We start from the raw sequence: 27,126 nt of genomic DNA on the forward strand, positions 1-27,126 counted from the left end.
GACATGGTGGTGTGCGCCTGTAGTCCCAGCTACTCAAAAAGCTGAGGCAGTAGGATCGCTTGAGCTTAGGAGATGGTGGCTGCAGTGAACTACGATTGTGACACTGCACTCTAGCCTGAGCAACACCGTGAGACCATGCCTCTAAAAAAACAAAACCTGAAAACTCCAGAGGGTCCTAGGGCCCAAAAAGGTCGAGAACACCTGACTGAGAGCTGTGTTTTTTCTTTTCCTTTAACTTTATTGAAGCATAATTGACAAATAGAAATTGTATAAATGTAAAGCATACAACATAATGATTTGAAATACACACACATTATGAAATGATTACAACAATCTAATTAATGTATCCATCGCCCCACATAGTTATCTTTGTGTGTGTTGCAGCAAGAACACTAAAGACCTACTCAGCAAATTTCAAGCACACACTGGATTATTATTAACTGTAATACCCATGCTATGCATTAGGCCTCCAGAATCCCGCGTAACTGAAACTTTGTTCGCTTTGAACATCTCTCCATTTTCCCTACTCCTCAGCCCCTGGCAAATGCTATTCTACTCTCTGCTTCCATGGGTTCGACTTCTTTGAGATTCCCCATGTAAGTGAGATCAAGCAGTATTTGTCTTTCCGTGCCTGGCTTATTTTATTCAGTATAATGTTGCAAATCGCATGAGTTTCTTCCTTTTTAAGGTTGAATAATATTCCACGGTATATGTATAAATACCAGACTTCTTTCTTTCTTTCTTTTTTCTTTCTTTTTTTTTTTTTTTTTTTTTTTTTTTTGAGACAAAGTCTCACTCTATCACCCAGGCTGGAGAGATCTCAGCTCCCTGTGGCCTCTGCCTCCTGGATCCAAGCGCTTCTCTTGCCTCAGCCTCCTGAGTAGCTGAGACTACAGGTGCCTGCTGTCAGGCCTGGCTAATTTTTGTGTTTTTAGTAGAGATGGGGTTTCACCATGTTGGCCAGGCTGGTCTTGAACTCCTGACCTCAAGTGATCGGCCCGCCTTGGCCTCCCAAAGTGCTGGGATTACAGGTGTGAGCCACTGTGCCTGGCCAAAAAAATAAAATAAAATAAAGTTGTTTGAGTTTTATTATTGTTATTATTATTTTATTTTTATTTTGAGATGGAGTCTAGCTCTGTCACCCAGGCTGGAGTGCAGTGGTGTGATCTTGGCTCACCACAACCTCCACCTCCCAGTTCAAGCAATTCTCCTGCCTCAGCCTCCTGAGTAGCTGGGATTACAGGCGCCCACCACCACGTGCAGCTAACTTTTGTATTTTTAGTAGGGCCATGTTTACACTGTGTTGGCCAGGCTGGTCTCGAACTCCTGACATTGTGATCCACCTACCTTGGCCTCCCAAAGTGGTGGGATTACAAGCGTGAGCCACCGTGCCCGGCCAAAAACAAAAGGTTTTAAAGGCTCAAAATCAAGAGGCTGCACAGGTGGCTGAGTGAATTGTTATGGAGATAATCAAGCAATTACCACCAATTTAGAATTTGTGTTATCTTATATCCTTCTTTATTTTTCAGACAGTGTCTCTGTCACACAGGCTGGAATGCAGTGGCATGATCATATCTCACTTGCAGCCTCAACCTCCCAGGCTCAAGCCATCTTCCATCTCAGTCTCCTGAGGAGCTGGGACTACAGGCATGCACCACCGTGCCTGGCTAATTAAAAAAATTTTTGTTTTGTAGAGATGGGGGTCTCACTATGTTGCCTAGCCTGATCTCAAACTCCTTAGCTCAAGTAATCCTCCTGCCTTGGCCTCTCAAAGTGCTGGGATTACAGGTATGAGCAAATGCACCATATTCTTTATTTTTTTTAGAGATGGGCAACTATGTTGCCCAGGTTAGTCTTGATCTCCTGGGCTCAAGTAATCTTCCTGCCTCAGACTCTCAAGTAGCTGGAACTATAGGCGTGCACCACTATGCCTGGCCTGGCTATTCTTTTTTTTTTTTTTTTTAATCTCTGTAAACTGTCTTAATTTTTTTTTTTTTAAAGGAGGCATTGGCCAGGCACAGTGGCTCATGCCTGTGATCCCAGCACTCTGGGGAGGGCAAGGTGGGTGAATTGAGTTCAGGAGTTCAAGACCAACCTGGGCAACATGGCGAAATGCCCTCTCTACCAAGAATACAAAAAGTTAGCCAGGCATGTTGGCATGCGCCTGTAGTCCCAGCAATGCGGGAGGCTGAGGTGGGAGGATTGCTTGACCTTGGGAGGCAGAGGTTGCAGTGAACCAAGACCATGCCACTGCACTCCAACCTGGGTGACAGAGTGAGTTCCTGTCTCAGAAAGAAAGAAAGAAGAGAGGAAGGAAGGAAGGAGGGAAGGAAGGAAGGAAGGAAGGAAGGAAGGAAGGAAGGAAGGAAGGAAAAGGAAAGGAAGGAAAGAATAGGAGGCATATGCAAAAATGATGGACAGATAAATAATAAAACATGCCAAACCTTTATCCTGGTTCATTCTACTTTCCACACACCACATTCCTTGCAATTCACTTGCCCCCATTTTAGAGATGAGAAAACTGAGGCTCAGCATGGACGCATAGGTTGCTTATCTGAAGTCAGCTAGTGTGCCAATGTTTGAGATGGAACATAAAAGTTCTGTCCTTTTACTTAATGTAAATACTAAGAAAGGACAATGTCTTTCATGAAATGAACGCGTTGACTCATTCTGTCTAAGTTTTATAAATACCAATGCTATAAATTGTGGCGATCAGTGGGGCCCAAAAAAGTCTCCAGCTTTCTCAAGTCACACAGCAAATTGGTGTATGAAGATGGACCTTGGGGTGCTCTTTTACTTTCCTCCGTGACTCTTGGATCTACCTTCTGGACTCTTGGATCTGTTTTCTGAGTTATCCTTCTCTCATGAAAGGCAGCTCATGTTTGCAGCCGAAGTAGTTTGCAAGTTGCTTCCTCTCTATAAAAGTTTGAGGGCTTAAAGAACTTTTTTATTTTTTTTCTTTGAGACAGAGTCTCACTCTGTTGCCCAGGCTGGAGTGCAGTGGCACGGTCTTGGCTCACTTCAACCTCTGCCTCCTGAGTTCAAGCGATTCTCCTTGCCTCAGCCTCCTGAGTAGCTGGGATTACAGGCATGAGCCACCACGCCCAGCTAATTCTGTTTGTTGTTTTTTATTTTTTATTTTTTGTTTGTTTGTTTGTTTTGAGACAGAGTTTCACTCTTGTCGCTGAAGCTGGAGTGCAGTAGCACTCACTGCTCACTGCATCTTCCGCCTACCGGGTTCAAGTGATTCTTCTGCCTCAGCCTCCTGAGCAGCTGGGATTACAGGAATGCACACCAAGCCTGGCTAATTTTTTTATTTTTAGTAGAGACAGGGTTTCACCATGTTGGCCAGTCTGGTCTCGAACTCCTGACCTCAGGTGATCCACCCACCTTGGCCTCCCAAAGTGCTGGGATTACAAGTATGAGCCACCTTGTCTGGCCAACCTATAGACATTTAATTTCTTCTTTCTTCCAATAATCATGGACTAAGATGAATACAAACCTGTGTTTTCACCCCTGGGTGGGTCTTATGGAGGATCGATTGGAAATACCTCCTTACAAATTTCATGGTCTTTTGTTTTGCTACCAAAAGTCTTGCCTGACAGTGTCTATGTGATATAAGCATAACTAATTAAAAGGTAGATTTACTTAGGCGACCGTTTGTTTGGATTACATGACAAATGGTTGACTGATAATTTGGCCCTAAATGGACTAGATGGTTGGATTGGGATTTTTTTTTTTCTTATTGAATTGACAAGTTGTTTTGGAGGCATGTGGACACCATCTGACCGCTCCATCTCATGGGGGGATATGTAGCTAATGCCAGGCTTTCCAGATGTCAGTGAAAATACGTGCTCCAACGTGTATGCAGATTACTCTGCCATCTAAAGAGAGACATTTGGAACTGATATTGGCATTTTAAATATATGCTCTAAATTCATTCTAATCATTACATTTTTAACTTAAAAATGGATCCTTATTAGGTTTTTTTCTCATCTTAAACAGAGTCAGGCTTGGTGAAAAAAAGTACTTTTGGTGAAAGAGTCCAGACATGCACAACACAGAGACTGGAGATCTCTCAGTCTGCCTCTCGGATCATCAGTTTCCAGTGAGTTACCATCGTTTATTTAAATGCTTTACACTGTGATCCATTGAAACCATTCCCGCAGCGGAGGAAAAAAACAAACAAAACAAAACCCTTATTTAAACAAAACTAGATCCCTAGTATGTGTTAAAGATGGTTATTTCAGCCAGGCACAGTGGCTCACGCTTGTAATCCCAGCACTTTAGGAGGCCGAGGCGGGCGCATCACGAGGTCAAGAGATTGAGACCATCCTGGCCAACATAGTGAAAACCTGTCTGTACTAAAAAATACAAAAAATTAGCTGGGTGTGGTGGCACGTGCCTGTAGTCCCAGCTACTCAGGAGGCTGAGGCAGGAGAATCGCTTGCAACTGGAAGGCTAGGTTGCAGTGAGCCAAGATCGCGCCACTGCACTCCAGCCTAGGCAACAAGAAGAGCCAAACTCCGTCTCAAAAAAAAAAAAAAAGATGGTTATTTCAAGGTGGGATTATGAGTGATTATTTTTCTATTTCCTGTTGTTTATATCTGCACTTCCTCCAACAACATGTGACTTATATATTTTTAAGTTATAAAGAAAATAAAACGGCTGGGCGCGGTGGCTCAAGCCTGTAATCCCAGCACTTTGGGAGGCCGAGACGGGCGGATCACAAGGTCAGGAGATCGAGACCATCCTGGCTAACGTGGTGAAACCCCGTCTCTACTAAAAAATACAAAAAACTAGCCGGGCGAGGTGGCGGGCGCCTGTAGTCCCAGCTACTTGGGAGTCTGAGGCAGGAGAATGGCGTGAACGCGGGAGGCGGAGCTTGCAGTGAGCTGAGATCCGGCCACTGCACTCCAGCCTGGGCGACAGAGCGAGACTCCGTCTCAAAAAAAAAAAAAAAAAAAAAAAAAGAAAGTAAAACGGTTCAAGTAGCCAATTTATTTCATTATATGCATGTATTTGTTGTGGTTTGTATGTGAACCAACTGACCATAAGTGGCCAGCAAACTGCAGTGGTAAAATGTACACACTCAGCTTCTAGTCTCACCTCCATGAGGTTTCTTGTTTTTCTTCTTCTTCTTCGTTTTAATGGCATACTTTCTGGGAGATCTTAGCGTGTCAAAATCCTGTTTAAAAAACTGACAATTAATCCAGAGACCAAGGAAAGCAAACTCTGTGTAATCTATCACCTTCCCCAGAACAACAAACACCATTTTGACATGGTAGCTGCCCCCCGAAGATGTCAGTTCAATAAACATGCTATGAAGGCAAGATTTGAAGGGTTAGCTCAGGTTTCCACTCATTTGTTAATTTCTGATGGCTTATGTTCCAAATTAATAATAGCAACAGATATAATTTATTTTATTTCTTTTCATTTTTTAGAGATGGGGTCTTGCCATGTTGCCCAGTGTGATCATAGCGCATTGCAGCCTCAAACTCCCGGGCTCAAGCAATCCTCCAGTGTAGCTGAGACTGCAGGCATGCACCACCGTGCCCAGGCAGATCTAATTTTTTGAAAGCTTGCTCTATTACAGGCATCTGTTAAAGCATGTTTCCTGCAGGCCCAATCTCACTTTACACTCATAATTATGAGATGAGGTTGTAGCTCCGCCACTTCCTGGCTGTGGGACTTTAGATAAGTTACTTCAGCTCTCTGAGCCTGTCTCCTCACCTTTAAAATGGGGACAAGCATAGTATTATCTTTTTTTTTTTTTTTTTTTTTTTTTTTAAGACAGAGTCTCGCTGGGCGCGGTGGCTCGCGCCTATAATCCCAGCACTTTGGGAGGCTGAGGCAGGAGGATCACAAGGTCAGGAGTTCGAGATCAGCCTAGTCAACATAGTGAAACCCCGTCTCTACTTAAAAAAATACAAAAATTAGCCAGGTGTGGTGGCACGCACCTATAGTCCCAGCTACTTGGGAGGCTGAGGCGGAAGAATTGCTTGAATCCAGGAGGCGGAGGTTGCAGAAAGCTGAGACCACACCATTGCACTCCAGCCTGTGAGACAGAGTGACACTCCATCCCCACCCCCCACCCACCCCCAAAAGAAAGACAAAGTCTCGCTCTGTCACCCAGGCTGGTGTGCAGTGGTGCCATCTCAGCTCACTGCAACCTCCGCCTCCTGGATTCAAGCAATTCTCTTGCCTCAGTCTCCTGAGTAGCTGGGATTACAGGCACATGCCACCACGCCCGGCTAATTCATTGATTTTTTTTTTTTTAATTCTACAGAGAAAAGTGTAGACGTGCATTCTGTGAATTTTTATGCGTTTAGAAATGGCATTGTTACATTATGTCATGCTATCTTGATTGACAGAACTGCCCCGCCAGCCCACTGAAACCAGATAAGGAGATAGGTCACACATTTAGATTTTTAATTAATATAGCTCTTCTTGCTAATGTTTAATTCCACCCACCTGCATCAGCACTTGACTCCAACTTTCAATTTTTTAAAAATTGAAAGTGATTAATTTTGTTGTCAGCTCCCATAGCCATGGATTCTTTTCTCCATGGATGAGTTTGGGTGAGTATGAGAATGGGATCTATCTTAAAAGCTTTTTGGAATTTTTTGTTGTTTCAAAATACTGTTTGAATTTTGGAATTTGAGTCAGTTCCAGATAACCGTGAATCCCAGATCTGAGTGACAAGCTGCCGTGGTTTGATTCTATGCTAAGGTATTTCACTGTGTAGAAGGCTGCAAAACATTGCATCCATGCACTTTGGTTCTTCAGGAATTCCTTCATCAAAAATAAAACGAATCCAGCGTCTGCTACTGTGACATGCATTTGTGGCCAACAGTGTCTTCTAGATTCCAGTACTAAGTTTCAGAGGGCAATCAGGAAGCTGATTTCTGATCAGAGAGGGGTGAGGAGCTGGCTAGGGGAATATAACTATGGTCATTTACTATCTGAACTCATCTTCTTTATATATGACTGCACCAGGAAGTTAACTATTCACATTGGAAATAATACAGTGAAATTTGATCACTGAACTAACAGAAATGGTTTAACTGGTTAATCAGCTTCTTTCCTTATCTTCAAAGTCACCTTCTCTCTTCCATTTTGGAAAGTAAACAGAGTACTTATAAGAAGTTGGGCGGGCCCGTCGGGTCATTCTAATATCTCTGTTTTGATAGAATCACCGGGAGGGCAAAATGAAGGAAGAAGAAGACAATAGCCACCTCATCCTATCACAGGGAGATCAAGGAAGCCATTTGACCCTGTCTTCAGATGCAGGGTCTAAAACGTGGACTTTTGACATTCTCTCTACATGAGGTCATCCTCAGAGTCACAGAGAAAACACTGGTAAGAAGATGGGAAGATGACATTCCTCATGCCCTTTTTTTTTCTCCTCAAAATATTCCTGTTATCTTCTATTTACCCTCATTTATAATACAGATGACTATATTAAGTACAAACAGAACGTCATGCTTGTTCTTAGCTCCTGAGTGTTCTGTGTTCTATTTTCACTTTTTATGATGAAAATTCTCAAGCATGTAGAAAAGCACAGACAGCAGTTTCTATCTCTATGCGTGCACCCATTGCCTGGATAGGATCATGGTTCACATGCTGCCGTATTTGCTTCATCCATCATTGATTTTTCCCTTGAAGATTTCACATTACAGACTTTGGGAATGTTTGTCACTAGATCTCTCAGGCTGCATCTCCAAAACAATAGGGAGGACTTTTTTAAACAACCACATTTTTCCCAGAAATATCTTTTACAGCTGGTTTATTCAAAGCAGGATCTAATCAAGGCCCATACGTTACATGTGGTTGTTTGTGGTTGTTATATGTCCTATGTGTCTCTCTCCTTTCTTTCTTTTTTTTTTTTTTTTTGAGACGGAGTTTTGCTCTTGTTGCCCAGCCTGGAGTGCAATGGCGTGATCTCAGCTCACCACAACCTCCACCTCCCAGGTTCAAGCGATTCTCCTGCCTCAGCCTCCTGAGTAGCTGGGATTACAGGCATGTGCCACCACATCCGGCTAATTTTTGTATATTTAGTAGAGATAGGGTTTCTCCATGTTGGTCAGGCTGGTCTCGAACTCCGAACCTCAGGTGATCCACCTGGCTTGGCCTCTCAAAGTGCTGGGATTACAGGCATGAGCCACTGCACCTGGCTCTCCTGTGCCTCTTTTAAAATCTAGACCAGGCGGGGTGTAGTGGCTCATGCCCGTAATCCCAGTACTTTGGGAGGCCAAGACGAGAGGATCACCTGAGGTCAGGAGTTTGAGATCAGCCTGGCCAACATAGTGAAACCCCATCTCTACTAAAAATACAAAAATTAGCCGGGCATGGTGAGCACACCTGTAGCCCCAGCTACACAGTAGGCTGAGGCAGGAGAATTTCTTGAACCTGGAAGGCAGAGGTTGCAATGAGCCAAGGCCACGCCACCGCACTCCAGCCTGGGTGACAGAGCGAGACTCTGTCTCAAAAGATAATAATAAATAAAAATAAAATCTAGACCAGCTCTCCCTGCCACCCTGCTTTTTTTTTTTTATGACATTAACTTTTTTTTTTGAGACAGGGTCTCTCTCTGTGACCAGACTGGAGTGCAGCAGTGTGATCACAGCCCACTGCAGCCTCTACCTCCTGGGCTCAAGCAATCCTCCCACCTCAGACTCCCAAGTAGCTGGGACCACAGGCGTGTGCCACCATGCCTGGCTTTTTTTTAATTATTAATTTTTTATTTATTTATAATTTTTAATATTATATATTATGTAGTATATACTATATAGTATATTATATATAGTATATAGTATATATTATCAAAAATTATGTTTTTTATAATTTTTAATTAATTTTAATTAATAGAGATGGGGTTTTGCCATGTTGTCCAGGCTGATCTTGAACTTCTGGGCTTAAGCAATTCTCCTGCCTCAGCCTTGGAAAGCACTGGGATTACAAGTATAAACTACCTTGCCTGGCTGGAATTCTGTGACACAATAAGGAAAAACTTCAAAAACATTATACTAAATTAAGGAAGCCAGACAGGGGTCTCACTATATTGCCCAGGCTTGTCTTGAACTCCTGGACCCAAGCAATCCTCCTGCTTTGGTCTCCCACAGTGCTGGGATTTTAGGCATAAGCCACAGTGCTTGGCCTGACGTTAACTTTTTGAAGAGCTTAGACCAGTTGCTCTGTACAATATTTCATCATCAGGAAGATTTTGTACAATTTTAAAAGTGGGTCTCATCACTGGACCACAGTGTACAGCACAAATGAATTAATGTTTCTTAAAACTATCTTTGGCTGGCCAGGCATGGTGGCTCAGGCTTGCAATCCTAGCACTTTGGGAGGCCAAGGCAGGCAGATCACTTGAGGTCAGGAGTTCGAGACCAGTCTGGCCAACATGGTGAAATCCTGTCTCTACTAAAAATCCAAAACTTAGCTGGGCATGGTGGTTCCTGCTGTAATCCCAGCTACTCCTCGGGAGGCTGTGGCACGAGAATCACTTGAACCCGGGAGGTGGAGGTTGCAGTGACCCAAGGTTGTGCCACTGCACTCCAGCCTGGTCAACAGACTGAGACTCCATTCAAAACAAACAAACAAACAAAACTATCTTTGACTAGCACAATTACGTTACTTTTTTTTTAGAGTTTTTTTGGTTTTCTTTTTTTGCCTTTTTTGGGGGTTTGTTAAAAGTTATGATTGAAAACTGTACACATTTAGCATATCACACAGTTTTGATAATATATCACACAGAATATCTCCTTTAAAATTTTTTAATATCTCAAGAAATGGAAGTACTGGGCCTCCTGTGTTCCCGATAGCCACTGATTATATATACTCAAAAGTAACCGTGATCAGCCTGGGCAACAAAGCAAGACTCAATCTCTACAAAAAATGAAATAAAATAAATTAGCCAGGCATGGTGGTGCACGCTTATAATCCCAGCATTTGGGATGCTGAGGCAGGAGGATCACTTAAGCATAGGAGTTCAAGGCTACAGTAAGCTATGATTATGCTACTTCAGCCTGAGCAACAGAACAAGATCCCGTCTCTGAAAAAAAAAAAAGTATCTTGCGGTTCATGTTCTCTGTAATCATCATTAGATGTCTGCCACTCCCAAATCCATTCTTCATTTCCATTCCTGTAATATAGTCATTATTGCAGCCAGAGCCCGCTGCCCTCGGGCATGTTGCATGCAATATGAATTTGTTTCCAAGGCCGCCTAGCTGTTTCAGCCAGGGTTCTCCAAATCTGCACATGTACCTTCCTAAGGCTATGACAATCATTTCCTGGAGATTAAGCTGAATTATTTGGCCAGTAGCTCATGGCTCTTTTTTCCCTTGTCACCTTAATTTCATGCCAACCTTTTGTGGGATGGTGAGTTTTCCTCCTTCAATACAAAAGCTCTCTGCTTGCCAGGGGTTTCGATTTTAATCTGTGTTGACTGGGAGGATTATTTGATTTGAAGAGATCAGCTGAGCTGCCCCACACTGGAAGACCTGCCTGACCAGCCTGCACAATTATGAGATATATAGGTGGTTGTATGAAGCCATTAAGTGTTGAGGTGATTTGTTATGCAGGAAACAAAGCTCTTTCTCTCTCTCTCTTTTTTTTTTTGAGACAGGGTCACACTCTGTCACCCAGGGTGGAGTACAAAGGTGCAATCACAGCTTACAATAGCCTCAAACACTTGGACTCAAGCGATCCTCCCACCTTAGCCTCCCAAGTAGCTGGAACTATAGGGGCACACCACCATTCCTGGCTAATTTTTATTTTTTTATTTTTTTGCAGAGACAGAGTCTCACTATGTTACTCAGACTGGTCTCAAACTCCTGACCTCACCTGTCCTCTTGCCTTAGCCTCCCAATGTGCTAAGATTACAGGCGTAAGCCGCCATGCTGGGGCCAAGGGGAAGCTCCCCCTATAGGCAGGATTGGGCTTACTATTTTTTTTTTAAATTTATTTTATTTATTTATTTATTTTTTGAGACAGAGTTTCGCTCTCATTACCCAGGCTGGAGTGCAATGGCATGATCTTGGCTCACCACAACCTCTGTCTCCTGGGTTCAAGTGATTATCCTGCCTCAGCCTCCCGCGTAGTTGGAATTACAGGCATGCACCACCACGCCCGTCTAATTTTGCATTTTTAGTAGAAACAGGGTTTCACTATGTTGGTCAGGCTGGTCTTGAACTCCTGACCTCAGGTGATCCACCCGTCTCAGCCTCCCAAAGTTACAGGCATGAGCCACTGTGCTTGTCAGGCTTTCTAATCAGCACTCCCCACTTCTCCTATTGCAGAGAAGGAAGGAGATGCCCTACGGGGCCCATGTATAGTCACCCAACAAAATGTACTGGACAACTGCCATGCACCAGCCATTGGAGTAAGCACAGATACAGCCCCTGACTTTGAGTGTTCGAATAGAGGAGATGGTAGTAGTCAAGTAGACAGATATTAATCATTCAGTAAATAATGCTCGAGCTCTGCCATGTGCTAGATACTATTCTAGATACTATTCTAGACAGGAGATAGAGCAATGAATGAAGAAAGCCCCTAATCTCATGGTGCTCACATGGGGTGGGGGCCGGGGGGCGGTAAGGGAAAGGAGACAGATAATCAACAAAATAATCTAAGTAAAATGTATAATGTGTTAGATACTGGGAAATGCTATGGATTTTTTTTTTAAAAGTAGAGAGAGGAACCAATGCTGATGGGTAAGGATTGCCATTTTATATCCAGAGGTCAGTGAAGGTCACAGAGAAGGTGATTTTTATTTATTTTTATTTTTTATTATTATTATGTTTTTTAGACTTGAGTCTCACTCTGTTGCCCAGGCTGGAGTGTAGTGGCATGATCTCAGCTCGCTGCAACCTCTGCCTCCTGTGTTCAAGCAATTATCCTGCCTCAGCCTCTCGAGTAGCTGGGATTACGGGTGCTTGCCACTACGCCCAGTTAATTGTTGTACTGTTAGTAGAGACAGGGTTTCCCCATGTTAACCAGGCTAGTCTTGAACTCCTGACCTCAAGTGGTCTGCCCACCTTGGCCTCCCAAAGTGCTGAGATCACAGGCATGAGCCACCACGCCCCACTGAAGGTGATCTGAAGGAAGGACAGAGCAAGGGAGGAGGGGGGGCATGGAATATGGGGGAAGTGCCCCAGACCGAGGGCACAGCCAGTGCCAAGGTCCAAAGGTAGAGCCTCCTGGGGGACTCGTGGAGCAGCGAGGAGGCTGGTGTGGCTGGAGGAGCCAGCCAGGGGGAGAAAGTAGTGGAGCTGTGGTCAGGAGTCAAGGGAAGCAGAGATCGTGGGGATTCAGGCGTCACCTGAGAGTGCACGTGAGCTACGTTGTCCAGCCTACACTTCCATGACATCACTCAGCCTGCTGTGTGGAGAACAGGGCATGGGGCAGGAGGCAGCTGAGGAGTTAGCATCACGTCCAGATTTGGACCAGGATGGGAGCAGTGGGGATGGAGAGAAGGGTCCTGATTCCGAATCTGTTTCAAAGGTGAAGCTGGATGGCTGGGTTGGATGGGAAAGCAGAGAAATTGAAAAGTCAAAGAAATCTCCTGGTTTTTTGTTTATTTGTTTGTCCGTTGTTTTGCCAGTGGTGGGATAGAGTTGTCAGGAGCCAAGCAGGTGAATCTTGTAGGAATGCAGATTTGAGGTTGACCGGGAGTTCGGTAGGGGTTTTTTGTTTGTTCGTTTGTTTCGAAATGGAGTCTCCTGTGTCACCCATGCTGGAGTGCAGTGGTGCAATCTCAGCTCACTGCCACCTCCACCTCCTGGGTCCAAGAAATTCTTCTGCCTCAGCTGCTGAGTAGCTGGGACTCCAGGCACGTGCCACCACAGCTGGCTGGCTTATTTATTTATTTAGATGGAGTCTTGCTCTATTGCCCAGGCTGGAATGCAATGGCACGATCTCAGCTCACTGCAACCTCCGACTCCGGGGTTCAAGTGATTCTCCTGCCTCAGCCTCCCGAGTAGCTGGGATTACAGGTGCCCGCCAGTATACCCGGCTAATTTTTGTGTTCTCAGTAGAGACAGAGTTTCACCATGTTACTCAGGCTGGTCTTGAACTCCTGACCTCATGTGATCCGCCCGCCTCGGCCTCCCAAAGTGCTGGGATTACAGGTGTGAGCCACCGTACCCAGCCTTATTATTTCTTCTTCTTTTTTTTTTTTTTTTTTTTTTTTTGAGATGGAGTCTGGCTCTGTCGCCCAGGCTGGAGTGCAATGGCTCCGCCTCCTGGGTTCACGCCATTCTCCTGCCTCAGCCTCCCGAGTAGCTGGGACTACAGGTGCCCACCATCACGCCCGGCTAATTTTTGTATTTTTAGTAGAGACGGGGTTTCGCCATGTTGGCCAGGATGATCTCAATCTCCTGACCTCGTGATCCACCCGCCTCGGCCTCCCAAAGTGCTGGGATTACAGGCGTGAGCCACTGCGCCCAGCCTTATGATTTGTTTTCTAATACATTGGTAGGAAAGACAATCAGACTTTAAGAAAATGGATCAACTCAGGAGAAAACAAAGGCAAGAGCTGAGAGACTAAGCCTGGGGTAAGAGGCTAGTGAGATGGCAGGAGAAGGGCAAGGAGCTGAGACTGAATCTCCCGTCCTTCTTTTCTCTTGCTCCCAACCTCACTCTTCCTGCTTTCCTTGGTCTCCCCAGCATCACCTGCCACCCCGTTCATTTCCATGGCCAAACCACCCCTGGGGAAAATACACAGGAACACAAGCTCTGCCTCACAGCCATAATACAATGAAAAGCTAAAACAACCACAGTTCCCATTTATTGAGAATTCTCCTGGAAGTACAATACACACACACACACACACATCTATATATAAATACACACACATATCTATATATAAATACACACACAGAAATACAATTACATGTGCAATATATACATTTGCAACATGTATATACACATGTATATCCTTAAAACAACCCTGTGAGGTGGGTTCTACTATTAGCCCCATTTTAGAAATGAGGACATCAGGTACAGAAAGGTTAAGGAACTTGCCCAAGGCCAAGGTGGGGGAGGCTTGGGTTTAGACCCAGACAATCATGTTCTAGATTCTACCTGCTTAACCACGATGCGATATGTCGGAAGGGTTTTAGATGGGTGAGGAACATCCTTAGAAAGCATTCTAAACAAGCGCCCATTTGATTTAGGATATGTATGCATCTGGGACTATCTTAAGGCACAAGTTCTTCTGATTTCATAGTTTTTCAAATACCAAAAAACATTGCACCAACAAAAATGTTGGTATGGTAGTTTTCAAAAAATAGTGCCTTATTAAAAGGGATATTAAAGCCTCAAAAAGTGGCTTTTCAGTGAGTAATGGCTAATGACAAATAAATTTTAAAAGGAAATGAGGGTGGCTGTTTGAGTAAATACAGTCCTAGACAAGGGGTGTGTCGAGAGAAGGATTGGAATTCCACAGAAGTCTTTTCAACGTGGCTGTACAAGAAAAGGAGTCCTTAGCCTGCTATTTTATGTTTGATCATGTCCTCTTGTTAATAAACTTGCTCTGCTCCTATTTGGCAAGCTCCTGGCTATGCTGTAAAAAGCCATTGTCCCCAGAACGTATTTAAATTTCAAATGCATGCCTAATAAAACCGAGCCCAGTGCTGGTTAAATTCTCTGCATAACTCAAGGGGTTATTTCATTTCACTCCTGCTCTCAGGAGTTCTGCAATTGGGTTTTGTCCACCAGCCCCTGCCCCCCAGCCTGTCTTTCTTTCTCTCTGCAATCTGCTAGTGGCAATTAGCCTCAAAGATATACCTTTGTGCTCTGGTTTGGTTTAAAAAGGCATTAATCTTGGTTATAGGGAGAATACTCTATGCTAATGTGTGTTTTATTTTCAGCAAGTCTTATTGATCTGCACTTTCAATTCTTCCTTATTAATGTCCCGCAGCCCAACTTTTAAAGGGTCAAATTTCAAAGAGACTACATCCTCTCCTTGGGAAGTATTCCCCCCTCATATTTCTGGAAATGCAAGTAGAATATCTGGCCCCTAATCTGTATGCATGGATTGAGTCATAGAAGGCTAGAGGGTGCTGGATCCAGCCCTGGAAGCTAAGGATATCCAAAGGAGAATTTCTTAAAGTCGTCACTGAACTTTTATAGAATGCCAAGAAAAAAAGAAAAAGAAATCACCTCTGAATTTGCAAATGTCTCTCTTTTGTTTTGGGACTATCTAAACATAAGTTTTCACAGTTGCCTACTCCAAATGGTTTTCTCCTGCTATTTGTGGAAATTCCAAAGTTAGCCATTAGTCATTAATGGCTATTGTTGATGACAGTAATAAAAACTGAAGAACAAAAAGATGATTCCAACCTCTAAACTTAAATTTTTAAAATAAATTTCTTATTTTGGAGTAATTTTAATTTTACCAGAAAGTTACAAAGACATTGTATTAAGAGTTCACACATACTCTCTACTCAATTTCCCCAGATTTTGACATCTTACATACCATGGTAACTGAGAAATTAACACTAATAAAATACCGTTAACGACCTCTATACTTTATTTGGATTTTACTAATTTTTCCCACTAATGTCTTGTTCCTGTTCTAGGCTAAGATGCTACATTGCATTTTTAGTGGTTTTCTTTTTTCAAATCTTATTTTGGTTTTATTTCTGTTGACCTCCCCAGGATACCCCTCCCTTCTTCCCGCCTTTTTTTGGCCATTCAATAAAAAAATCTCAGAAACGTTGGCCGGGCGCTGTGGCTCATGCCTGTAATTCCAGCACTTTGGGAAGCCAAGTCAGGCAGCTTGCTTGAAGCCGGGGTTCAAGACCAGCCTGGCCAACATGGTGAAACCCTGTCTCTACTAAAAATACAAAAATTAACCGGGCGTGGTGGTGCATGCCTGTAATCCCAGCTACTCGGGAGGTTGAGGCACAAGAATCACTTGAACCCGGGAGGCAGAGGTTGCAGTGATCCGAGATTGCACTGCTGCACTCCAACCTGGGCAACAGAGTGAAACTGTCTCCAAAACAAAAAAAAGCCTCTTAAATAAAACCTTATTGTAAATTAATATGTATGTATTCTAGAAGATGTTGGACAATGTAAATAAACAATAAAAATCGCTCAATGATGGCTCACGCCTGTAATCCCAGCAGTTTGGGAGGCTGAGGTAGGTGGATGGCCTGAGGTCAGGAGTTTGAGACCAGCCTGGCCAACATAGTGAAACCCCATCACTACTAAAAATACAAAAAATTACCTGGGCGTGGTGGCAGGCGCCTGTAATTCCAGCTAATAGGGAGGCTGAGGCAAGAGAATCGCTTGAACCCGGGAGGCAGAGGTTGTAGTGAGCCCAGATCATCCCATTGCACTGGAGCCTGGGCAACAAGAATGAAATTCTGTCTTAAAAAAAAAAAAAAAAAAAAAAAACCTCATAATCTTATCATTCAGAAATAACCAGTATTATCTTTCTTTCTTTTTTTTTTTTGAGACGGAGTCTCGCTCTGTCGCCCAGGCTGGAGTGCAGTGGCGCGATCTCGGCTCACTGCAAGCTCCACCTCCCGGGTTCACACCATTCTCCTGCCTCAGCCTCCCGAGTAGCTGGGACTACAGGCGCCTGCCACCTCGCCCGGCTAATTTTTGGATTTTTTAGTAGAGACGGGGTTTCACGGTGTTCGCCAGGATGGTCTCGATCTCCTGACCTCGTGATCCGCCCGTCTCGGCCTCCCAAAGTGCTGGGATTACAGGCTTGAGCCACCACGCCCGGCCATCTTTCTTTCTTTTTTTTTTTGAGAGGGAGTCTTGCTCTCTCGCCCAGGCTGGAGTGCAGTGGTGCGATCTCAGCTCACTACAAGCTCCACCTCCAGGGTTCATGAATTCTACTGCCTCAGCCTCCCGAGTAGCTGGAACTACAGGCACCTGCCACCATGCCTAGCTAATTAGTTTGTATTTTTTTAGTAGAGACAGGGTTTCACCATGTTAGCCAGGATGGTCTGGATATCCTGACCTCCTGATACGTGTGCCTCAGCCTCCCAAAGTGCTGAAATTACAGGTGTGAGTCACCACGCCCGGCCACCAGTATTCTTTCTTTCCAATTTTCTATGTATAAAAGTAGCTATCCATCCTTCCAATTTCCTATGCAGAAGAAAGACATGTGCATGTCTTTTACAAAAATGGCTTTTTTTTTTTTGCGTCTGAGTTTCACTCTTGTTGCCCAGTCTGGAGTGCAATAACTGCAACCTCTGCCTCCCGGGTTCAAGAAATTCTCCTGCCTCAGCCTCCTGTGTAGCTGGGATTACAGGCATGCACCACCACGCCCGGCTAATTTTTGTATTTTTAGTAGAGACAAGATTTCTCCATGTTGGTCAGGCTGGTCTCAAACTCCTGACCTCAGGCGATCCGCCTGCCTTGGCCTCCCAAAGTGCTGGGATTACAGGCGTCAGGCGTGAGCCACACTGCACCCGACCACAGCATGGCATCATTTTTATTTTTATTTTTATTTATTTATTTATTTTTGAGACGGAGTCTCTCCGTGTCTCCCAGGCTGGAGTGCAGTGGCGCGATCTTGGCTCACTGCAAGCTCCGCCTCCCGGGTTCACGCCATTCTCCTGCCTCAGCCTCTTGAGTAGCAGGGACTACAGGCGCCGGCCACCACGTCCGGCTAATTGTTTTGTATTTTTAGTAAACATGGGGTTTCAGCTTGTTAGTCAGGATGGTCTCGATTTCCTGACCTCGTGATCTGCCTGCCTCGGCCTCCCAAAGTGCTGGGATTACAGGCGTGAGCCACCGCGCCGGGCCTATTTTTAATATATGTTTGGAAATTGGGTTTTTATCGTGTTCAAATATGTATAACATAAATTTTAGTACTTTAACCATTTTAAAGTGTACTGTTTAGTGGCATTAAATACATTCACAGTGTTATGCATTGGTAACTGGTTTTTAAAATTATTACATAATCTTTTAATATCCCTGTTTTTCTGCACTTGCTTTTATAGAGTTTGTAACAGTGGGACTTTTTTTTTTTTTTTTTTGAGATCAGGTCTTACTCTGTCACCCAAGCTGGAGTGCAGTAGCACAGTCATAGCTCACTGCAGCCCCAAATTCCTGGGCTGAAGCCATCCTACCACAACCTCTGGAGTATCAGGGACCACAGGCACGCACCACCATGCCTGGCTAATTTTTCTATTTTTTTTTGTAGAGACAGGGTCTCACTGTGTTGCCAGGGCTGGCCTCAAATTCCTGGGGTCAAGCAATCCTCTTATCTTGGCCCTCCCCCGCATCAAATTCTGGGATTACAAGCATGAGCCACCACATCTAGTCAAGGTAGGGCTTTCAGACAAATAACTTTATTCCCATACCCCAGTCAAAAATCCTGTCTATATGCATAAAACCTGTACAATTATTTACTTTATATTTTCCTTTAAAGCAACTCAAATTTCTACTTAGCCTAATCTTATATAATTGTCTTTTTGAAATTATGGGCTTGATAAACTAGATATTCTTCTAATATGAATTAGTGCAAATACATAACTATTCAATTCAAATGTTCATCTGTGTTTCATCTTATATCATCTTGTGTACAACCAGCTCTGTGTGTGCCACATTTTGGCAAACTAACTTCTTTTTTTTTTTGGCTCTGTTGCCCAGACTGGAGTGCAGTGGCACGATCTCGGCTCACCACAATCTCCGCCTCCCAGGTTCAAGAGATTCTCCTGCCTCAGCTTCTCAAGTAGCTGGAATGTAGGTGGCATGCGCCACTACACCTGGCTAATTTTTGTAGTTTTAGTAGAAACGGGGTTTCATTATGTTGGCCAGGCAGGTCTTGAACTCCTGACCTCGTGATCCACCCACCTCGGCCTCCCAAAGTGCTGGGATTATAGGCATGAGCCACCATGCCCAGCGGCAAACCAAGTTCTATAGCATCGTATTTCATGGCTAAATAGATTTTAGATTTTTAAATTATTGACTTTATATATGCATGTACATTCTATGAATTGTAACATACTTTGAGAGTTGTGTAACCACCACTACAGTAAGAATACAAAACAGTTCAAATCCCTCCTGCTGCCTCTTTGTAGACTTCTCTTATCTGGACAAACTGTATTTCCCACAGTTGCTTCCTAGTTTTCTCTTTGATGATAAACTTGCTTCCTTCCAGTATTGTTGTGTTTGAAGTCATCTGGGATAGCTTGTAATCAATCCGGGATTTTTAAGCACTACTGTAAATACTCACACAGACATTAATTCTCTGTCTCCCTGAGATTTTATGCATTTATTAGGAAGTCATGATTCTTGTTACTGAGCACAACTAAAGACAGATGGTATAAACATTTCAAAGATGGAGCATCTCAGATCTAATATCCAATTAGATATTAGGCCAGGGGTGGTGGCTCACACCTGTAATTCCGGCACTTTGGGAGGCTGAGATGGGCAGATCACCTGAGGTCAGGAGTTGAAGACCAGCCTGGCCAACATGGTGAAACCCTGTCTCTACTAAAAATACAAAAATTAGTGGTGGCGGGTGCCTGTTAATCCCAGCTACTCGGGAGGCTGAGGCAGGAGAATCACTTGAACCCAGGAGGCGGAGGTTGCAGTGAGCCTGAGATTGTGCCACTGCACTCCAGCCTGGGCAACAAGAGTGAAACTCCATCTCAAAACAAAAACAATATATACGGGTGTCTGATTTCGGCTTGGATATTCTCTCTCCCATTCCCCTCGGGCATTCCCCGCCCTCTCCATAGACAATCAGCCCTGACACTAACAACACACTCCAGCACGTGCACCCCCTCTCATTGGCCTGTGTCCACAAGAGGCATCACTAATCAACCATTGTACTCTTCAGTTGAGCCCTGATATGCCTTAGAGGACTTCACAACTCAGCCTGCCAGGCAGTTGGGTGGCGTGGGCACATCAGATGAAATGTATTTGCTATCCTCATTGAGTCCTAGATTGAGGTTGGAAAAATGTCTCTTTCTTGACCTGCTGGGTCTCTTTGCCCACAAGTCTTCAATCGTCACAGCTGACTTCACTCATCCTCCCCTTGTAAACCCAGCACCAGATCTTCACTTAGGCATAGAAGGATGGTGTGGTTATAAAAAGGGTGTCCCGGCAGCTCTTCAGAGTGCTGGAACTGGTTCTGCCTCCTGATAGTAACACAAATCGATAGATGAGTTAAAACATGTCGGCTGGGTGTGGTGGCTCATACCTGTAATCCCAGCACTCTGGGAGGCTGAGGTGGGCGGATCACTTGAGGCCAGGAGTTTGAGACCAGCTTGGCCAACACGGTGAAACCCTGTCTCTACCAAAAAATACCAAAATTAGCTGGGCATGGTGGCGGGCACCTGTAATCCCAGCTACTCAGGAGGCTGAGGCAGGAGAATCACCTGAACCCAGGAGGTGAAGGTTGCAGTAAGCCGAGGTTACAATGAGCTGAGATGGCACCATTGCACTCCAGCCTGGGTGACAGAGTGAGACCCTGTCTCAAAGACAAAAAAAACAACAAAAAAAAACACTGTACACCAAAAGGAAAACTGAATCAAAAAATAACATAAATGAGGGTGGGAGCCAGGCTCTGTGGCTCACAACTGTAGTCTCATCTACTCAGGAGGCTGAGGCAGGAGAATCACTTGAGGCTAGGAATTCGAAACCAGCCTGGGCAACATAGCAAGACTTCATCTTTTTTTTTTTTTTTTGAGACAGAGTCTCACCCTGTTGCCCAGGCTGGAGTGCAATGGTGCGATCTCAGCTCATTGCAACCTCTGCCTCCCAGGTTCAAGCAATTCTCCTGCCTCAGCCTCCTGAGTAGCTGGGACTATAGGTTCCCGCCACCACACCCTGCTAATTTTTGTATTTTTAGTAGAGACAGGGTTTCACCGCGCTGGTCAGGCTGGTCTCAAACTCCTGACCTCAAGTGATCCGCCCGCCTCAGCCTCCCAAAGTGCTGGGATCGCAGGCATGAGACTTAAGATATATTTTATTTTAATTTTTATTATTTTAAGCGTGAGAGGGGCTTTCTGGCAAAAACTGGAAAGCCTGCTAGACAAATTCTGAAAGAGCTGTAACACTGGGATATATTTTAATGTCAGAACCAACAGAGTTTGTGGAAAGCCTGGATGGGGATCCAAGGATTAGATGAGGGTCATCTGAGGAGCTAAAAAATATGAATACCAACAAACACAGCCCCTCCACCTCCAGACGTAGCATGGGTAGCTGTCATAAAAGCTTGCCAGGTGTTTCAAATCTGCAGCCAGCCTTGACAGCAACCTACAATAACATTTCTCAAAGTTTGATGTGCATGGGGAACACCTGGGAGTCTTGCTACAATTCAGTAGGTAGAGGCAGAGCCCGAGAGTCCTCATTTCGCCCACGTGACGCAGGTGCTGCTGGTGCTGCCGGTCTATGGTCCACACGTTGAGTCCCGCCTAGAGCTCATCCGCTCTGCCAGCCTCTGCTTCTCTGATACCCTGTTTCCATCAAAAAGTGAGTCACCATTACCTTGAATATATCCACATTCTGACCACATCTCACTTCCTCCTCCGCACTAGTGCTGGCCACCGTCCATGTCTCACCTGGACAACCATCGTAGCCTCCCAGCTGGCTTCTCCCTCCGCCCACGCTTTCACTAACCATTGTTTTTCCGTACAGCAGCCGAAGTAGCCTTAAATTTCAGCCGAGATCATATTGCAGCATTCTCTGCTCAATTCTCTGCAAAGGTCTACATAGCCTGCAATTTCTCCTCGCCTCTTCTTTTGATCTTACTTCCTGCCACTGTATTTCTCCTCCGTATTGCTCCAGCCATACCGGCCCCCATACTGAATCACAAGCGCATTCCTCCACCAGGGCCTTTACCTGGCCCTTCTCTCCGCTTGAAAGCTTCTCCCCTGTATCCACCTCACTTGCTCCCCGACTCGATCCAGCTCTCTGCTCAGACGTCCCCTCATCAGAAAGGTCTGCCCTGACCACCCTGTTTAATTAGCACTCACTCTCCTATCACCTTCCACCTCACTCTCCCTCCCCTTTATTTTTTATTTATTTATTTTGAGACAGAGTTTCACTCTGTCACCCACATTGGAGTACAGTGGTGCCATCTCAGCTCACCACAGCCACCGCCTCTCGGGCTCAAATGATCCTCCTGCCTCAGCCTCCCAAGTAACTGAGACTACAGGCACCCGCCACCATGCCCAGCTAATTTTTGTATTTTTAGTAGAGATGGGGTTTCACCATGTTGGCCAGGCTGGTCGCAAACTCCTGACCTCAAGAGATCCACCCACCTTGGCCTCCCAAAGTATTGGGATTACAGGCGTGAGTCACCATGCCCCACCCTCTCCCCTTTATTAACTATTCCTTACTGTGTAACAGATTATCCCCAAGATGAATGGCTTAAAACAATAATCATGATTTATCATTTCACCAGGCTTCTGTGAGCCAGGAATTCAGAAACGGCATAGTGGAGACAGCTTTCTCTGTCCGCAATTATTGGGACTGCAGCTGTTAAGAGTCAGAGGCTGGGCCGGGCGTGGTGGCTCACGCCCGTAATCCCACCACCTTGGAAGGCCGGGGCAGACAGGTCACCTGAGGTTACGAGTTCGAGACCAGCCTGGCCAACATGGAAAAACCTGTGTCTCTACTAAAAATACAAAAATTAGCGGGGCATGATGGTGTGCACCTGTAATTCCAGCTACTCAGGAGGCTGAGGCAGGAGAATCGCTTGAGCCCGGGGGGTGGAGGTTGCAGTGAGCTGAGATCGTGCCACTGCACTCCAGTCTGGGCAAAACAAACAAACAAACAAACAAAACTCGGCCTCAAAAAAAAAAAAAAAAGGTGAGAGGCTGAGGACAGATCACATGCTCTTTGTCACTCAAGTGCAGCTGAGGCTGTCACTGAGAACCTCTAATGTGGCTTCCTTGTGGCTTGGGCTTCCTCTCAACATGGTGGCTGGATTCCAAGGGCAAGCATCCCAAGAGACAGAAAGAGAGCTGGGCAAAAACGGACCCTCAGAAGCAACATCGCATCACTCGGCTGTATTCTCTTCACTAGCTGTGGGCACGCAGACCAGCCCATGCTCAAGGAGAAGGAAACTAGGCTTCATCCTCTGCAAGGAGGAGTGTCAAGGAATTTGCAGACATATTTTTAAGTCCCTATGCTCCCCCTTACCTTGCTTTCTTTTTCTTTGGAGCTCTAGCATTTCCTGACAGATTATGTATCTATTTCTGTTTATTGTCCTTCTTTCCCATCAAAATGTCAATATCTGGGGCCGGGTGCGGTGGCTCACACCTGTAATCCCAGCACTTTGGGAGGCTGAGGCAGGTGGACCACAAGGTCAAGAGTTCAAGACCAACCAGGCCAACATGCTGAAACCCCGTCTCTACTAAGAATATAAGAAATAGCTGGGTGTGGTGGTGCATGCCTGTAATCCCAGCTACTTGGGAGGCTGAGACAGAAGAATCACTTGAACTTGGGAGGCAGAGGTTGCAATGAGCCCAGATCATACCACTGCACTCCAGCTTGGGTGACAGAGCAAGACTCCATCTTGAAAAAAAGTCAATATCTGCCTTGCTCACTCCTGCCTCTGTTTTGCTTATAGGCATGTGTAATGCATGGTATGTGCTCAATATATATACACATATGAAACGCTTTGTGAATTTCCCAGTCTTCCTTGCTCGGGGGCCATGCTAATCTCTGTATCATTCCAATTTTTGGCATATGTGCTACTGAAGCCAAGAGTCAATATATATTTTTGAATGAGTCAAATACCATGTATTCATCTCTGATAGATTTTGAAAACAATCAAACTGTTTGCTGAGAATCCAAAGAATTGGATTGAGAGGCCGGGCACGGTGTCTCACATCTGTAATCCCAGCACTTTGGGAGGCTAATCACCTGAGGTCAGGAATTTGAGACCAGCCTGGCCAACATGATGAAATCCTGTCTCTACTAAAAATACGAAAAATTAGGCTGGGCACAATGGCTCATGCCTGTAATCTCAGCACTTTGGGACAAGACCAAGGTTACAGATCATAAGGTCAGGAGTTTGAGACCAGCCTGGCCAACATGGTGAAACCATGTCTCTACTAAAAATACAAAAATTAGCTGGGCGTGGTGGTGGGCGCCTGTAATCCCAGCTACTCAGGAGGCAGAGGCAGGAGAATTGCTTGAACCCGGCAGGAGGAGGTTGCAGTGAGCTGAGATCGCGCCACTACACTCCAGCCTGGGTGACAGAGAGACTAGATCTCAAAATAAATAAATAAAAATACAAAGAATTAGCTGGGCATAGTGGCGGGTGCCTGTAATTCCAGCTACTCAGGAGGCTGAGGCAGGAGAATCACTTGAACCTAGGAGGCAGAGGTTGCAGTGAGCCGAGATCATGCCACTGAACTCCAGCCTGGGCAACAAGAGGGAAACTCCATTTTGAAAAACAAAAAACAAACAAACAAACAAAAGCATGAAAACAAAGAATTGGATTGATGGAAAGATAGTCTACTCATGGAGAAGAAAAGCAGAGAAGCTTAATGAAGCAATACCCTGTGACTGTGACTGTGACCATGAGGACTCCACAGCTGAGGGCATACAATAGGGTTGCTTTCCCAACTGGCCTTCGCTGCAACCAATCAGGTACCTAGGAGCAGGGGCAGCTTGTCTAGGAGTGCCTTGGCACCCACTTCGTGGGATTATCTCTGATCTGTACAAGTGAGAGACTTGCCTTCCCAAATGGCCTGCTTGTTCTGGAAGGGAAAGAAGTATGTCTTACTTTCTTGTCCTGCGTATAATGCAACATACTTAAAACTCAGGCCGGGCGTGATGGCTCACGCCTGTAATCCTAGCACTTTGGGAGGCCGAGGCAGGTGGAGGTCAGGAGTTTGAGACCAGCCTGACCAACATGGTGAAACCCCATCTCTATTAAAAATATAAAAATTAGCCGGGCGTGGTGGCGTGTGTCTGTAATCCCAGCTACTCAGGAGGCTGACACAGGAGAATTGCTTGAATTTGGGAGGCGGAGGTTGCAGTGAGCCGAGATTGCACCACTGCACTCCAGCATGGATCACAGAGCGAGACTCTGTCTCAAAAAAAAAAAAAAAAAAAAAAAAAAAAACTCAGTGGCTACATAATTGAGGGTCACCAGGCATGGTAGAACACTAATAACAGCTGTGGTTGTTTTTTTTAGTTTTTTGTTCTTGTTTTGAGACAGAGTCTTGCTCTGTGGGTCAGGCTGGAGTGCAGTGGTGCAATCATAGCTCACTGCGCAGGTTCAAGCTCCTGGGCTTAAGCAATCGTCCTACCTCAGACTCCCAAGTACCTGGGATATAGGCAGACACCACACTTGGCTAATGTTTTGTACTTTTTGTAGAGACAGGGTCTCACTATGTTGCCCAGGCTAGTCTCTTAGGCTAGTCTCCTAGGCTGGACAACATAGTGAGACCCTGGGCTCAAGTGATCCACCCACCTCGGCCTTCCATAGGATGACAGGCGTGGGCCACCATGCCCAGCACAACTGTTGTTTATTGAGTGTGTGCTGGGTGCCAGGTACTTGTGTTAAACATTTGATGTGTACTGCCTCTGAATCCTCAAACGGAATTATGTTCATTTCACAGATGAGGAAACTGAGACCTAGAGAGATGAAAATAAAAGCAAAGGTCCAGCACATGGGAGGGCCCTAGTTAATATTTGTAGAATGATTAGATTCCAGTTATCTGGTTATGCCTCCATGTTTATACACTGGACCACCATATACTGTGTGGAGTACATAATTGTGGATATAATAGGAGTGTATAATTTAGGGGTAAATAAATGTATCCTTTGGCCACAGGCTACTAGCTCCTGAGAAGTCACATCCTGACTAAACCAGCAGAAGTCACGTCATCCAGAGATAATGGGATGGAGACGGGTGCCTCTGAAGCTGAGGTGCCTCCCACAGGGGTGGGTAAGTCTGTTTTACTGTATTAATACTGGGCAGCTGAGGTAGCAGTTTGGGAATTTTAAGCAAGGAAGAAGGATGTACATATCTGTGTGATTCTGTGAGAATGGCGGCTGTGGAGCTGTGCGGCACATTGCTCTTGTCTTCCCAACAAAATTTTTCCTCATCAGCCATTCCACTACCTTTAGGGAATTCCTTCCTGACTCCACTGAGGCAGGGGAAGCTGTCAATCATGTTGCCTTACTGCACACGCCCCATCTACCCACCCAAGTCAGCCAATCAGAGACCTGTATCCCACGCCCCTACCATCAACATTGCCTTCCTCGTGGTTCAGGGATGAACAAGAAATCACACTACACTAATCAGAGCACTCCGTGAAATTCCTCTGCCCCTGCTAGTGTGGAGAATACCGTTAGCTTTAAAGTTTAAGAAAAACTCCATATCAAGGGTCTTTAGATCTATGTTATCCTCAGGCCGGGTGCAGTGGCTCACGCCTGTAATCCCAGCACTTGAGAGGCCAAGGCAGGTGGATCACTTGAGGTCAGGAGTTCGAGACCAGCCTGGGGAAACCCTGTCTCTACTGAAAATACAACAAAAATTAACTGGGTGTGGTGGCACTGCCTGTAATCCCAGCTACTCAGGAGGCTGAGGCAGGAGAATCGCTTGAACCCAGGAGGCGTAGGCTGCAGTGAGCCGAGATCACGCCACTGCACTCCAGCCTACCTGACAGAACAAGACTCCATCTCAAAAAAAAAAAAAAAAAAAAAGATGTTATCCTCACCCCCACCTCTATCCCACGTAAAGTCAATCTACCTAATTGCAACTTCCTGAAGGCAAAGAGAGATTTCTGTCCTTCCCCACAATGTCCATCCTCCCGATGCTAATTTCCATCTATCAGTTTATTAGACTTGGCAGGGAGGGCCTGGCAAAGGAAAGTATTAGCCTCTTTCCATTATATTTTGGGCACTCTTTTAAAATACTTAAAACCTGTGTGCACTTTGGTACCAACAGAGACCATGTTTAAACTTGGATGCTGAATTCCCAGTAATGAAAGCTTTGAAGCATCTTGTCAGGCTTTCATTCCTGTCTACTGCACAGCAATTCTGTGCTAGTCATTGTGCTAAGCCCTGGGATACAGTAAGAAGACACTATTCTAGAATTTGCAACCCACCAGAGGAGCAGAGCATTAGAGTTCAGCTTTCTTTGTCTTTATGAAAATTGTTTCCTGGCCGGGC

At 45.1% G+C, this 27,126-nt stretch overlaps 1 non-coding gene and 1 pseudogene across 1 annotated transcript; both read right to left on the reverse strand.

The window, feature by feature from the left end:
• Positions 1-20,984: 20,984 nt before the first annotated feature.
• Positions 20,985-21,046, reverse strand: LOC126929905 (U7 small nuclear RNA). The gene has a single exon (XR_007717338.1). It is a non-coding gene; the product is annotated as a U7 small nuclear RNA (small nuclear RNA).
• Positions 21,047-23,598: 2,552 nt separating this feature from the next.
• LOC126929896 (uncharacterized) lies at positions 23,599-23,699 on the reverse strand (annotated as a pseudogene).
• Positions 23,700-27,126: the final 3,427 nt, after the last annotated feature.

Source organism: Macaca thibetana, chromosome 10 (genome assembly GCF_024542745.1).
Source record: "Macaca thibetana thibetana isolate TM-01 chromosome 10, ASM2454274v1, whole genome shotgun sequence".
Taxonomy (NCBI): domain Eukaryota; kingdom Metazoa; phylum Chordata; class Mammalia; order Primates; family Cercopithecidae; genus Macaca; species Macaca thibetana.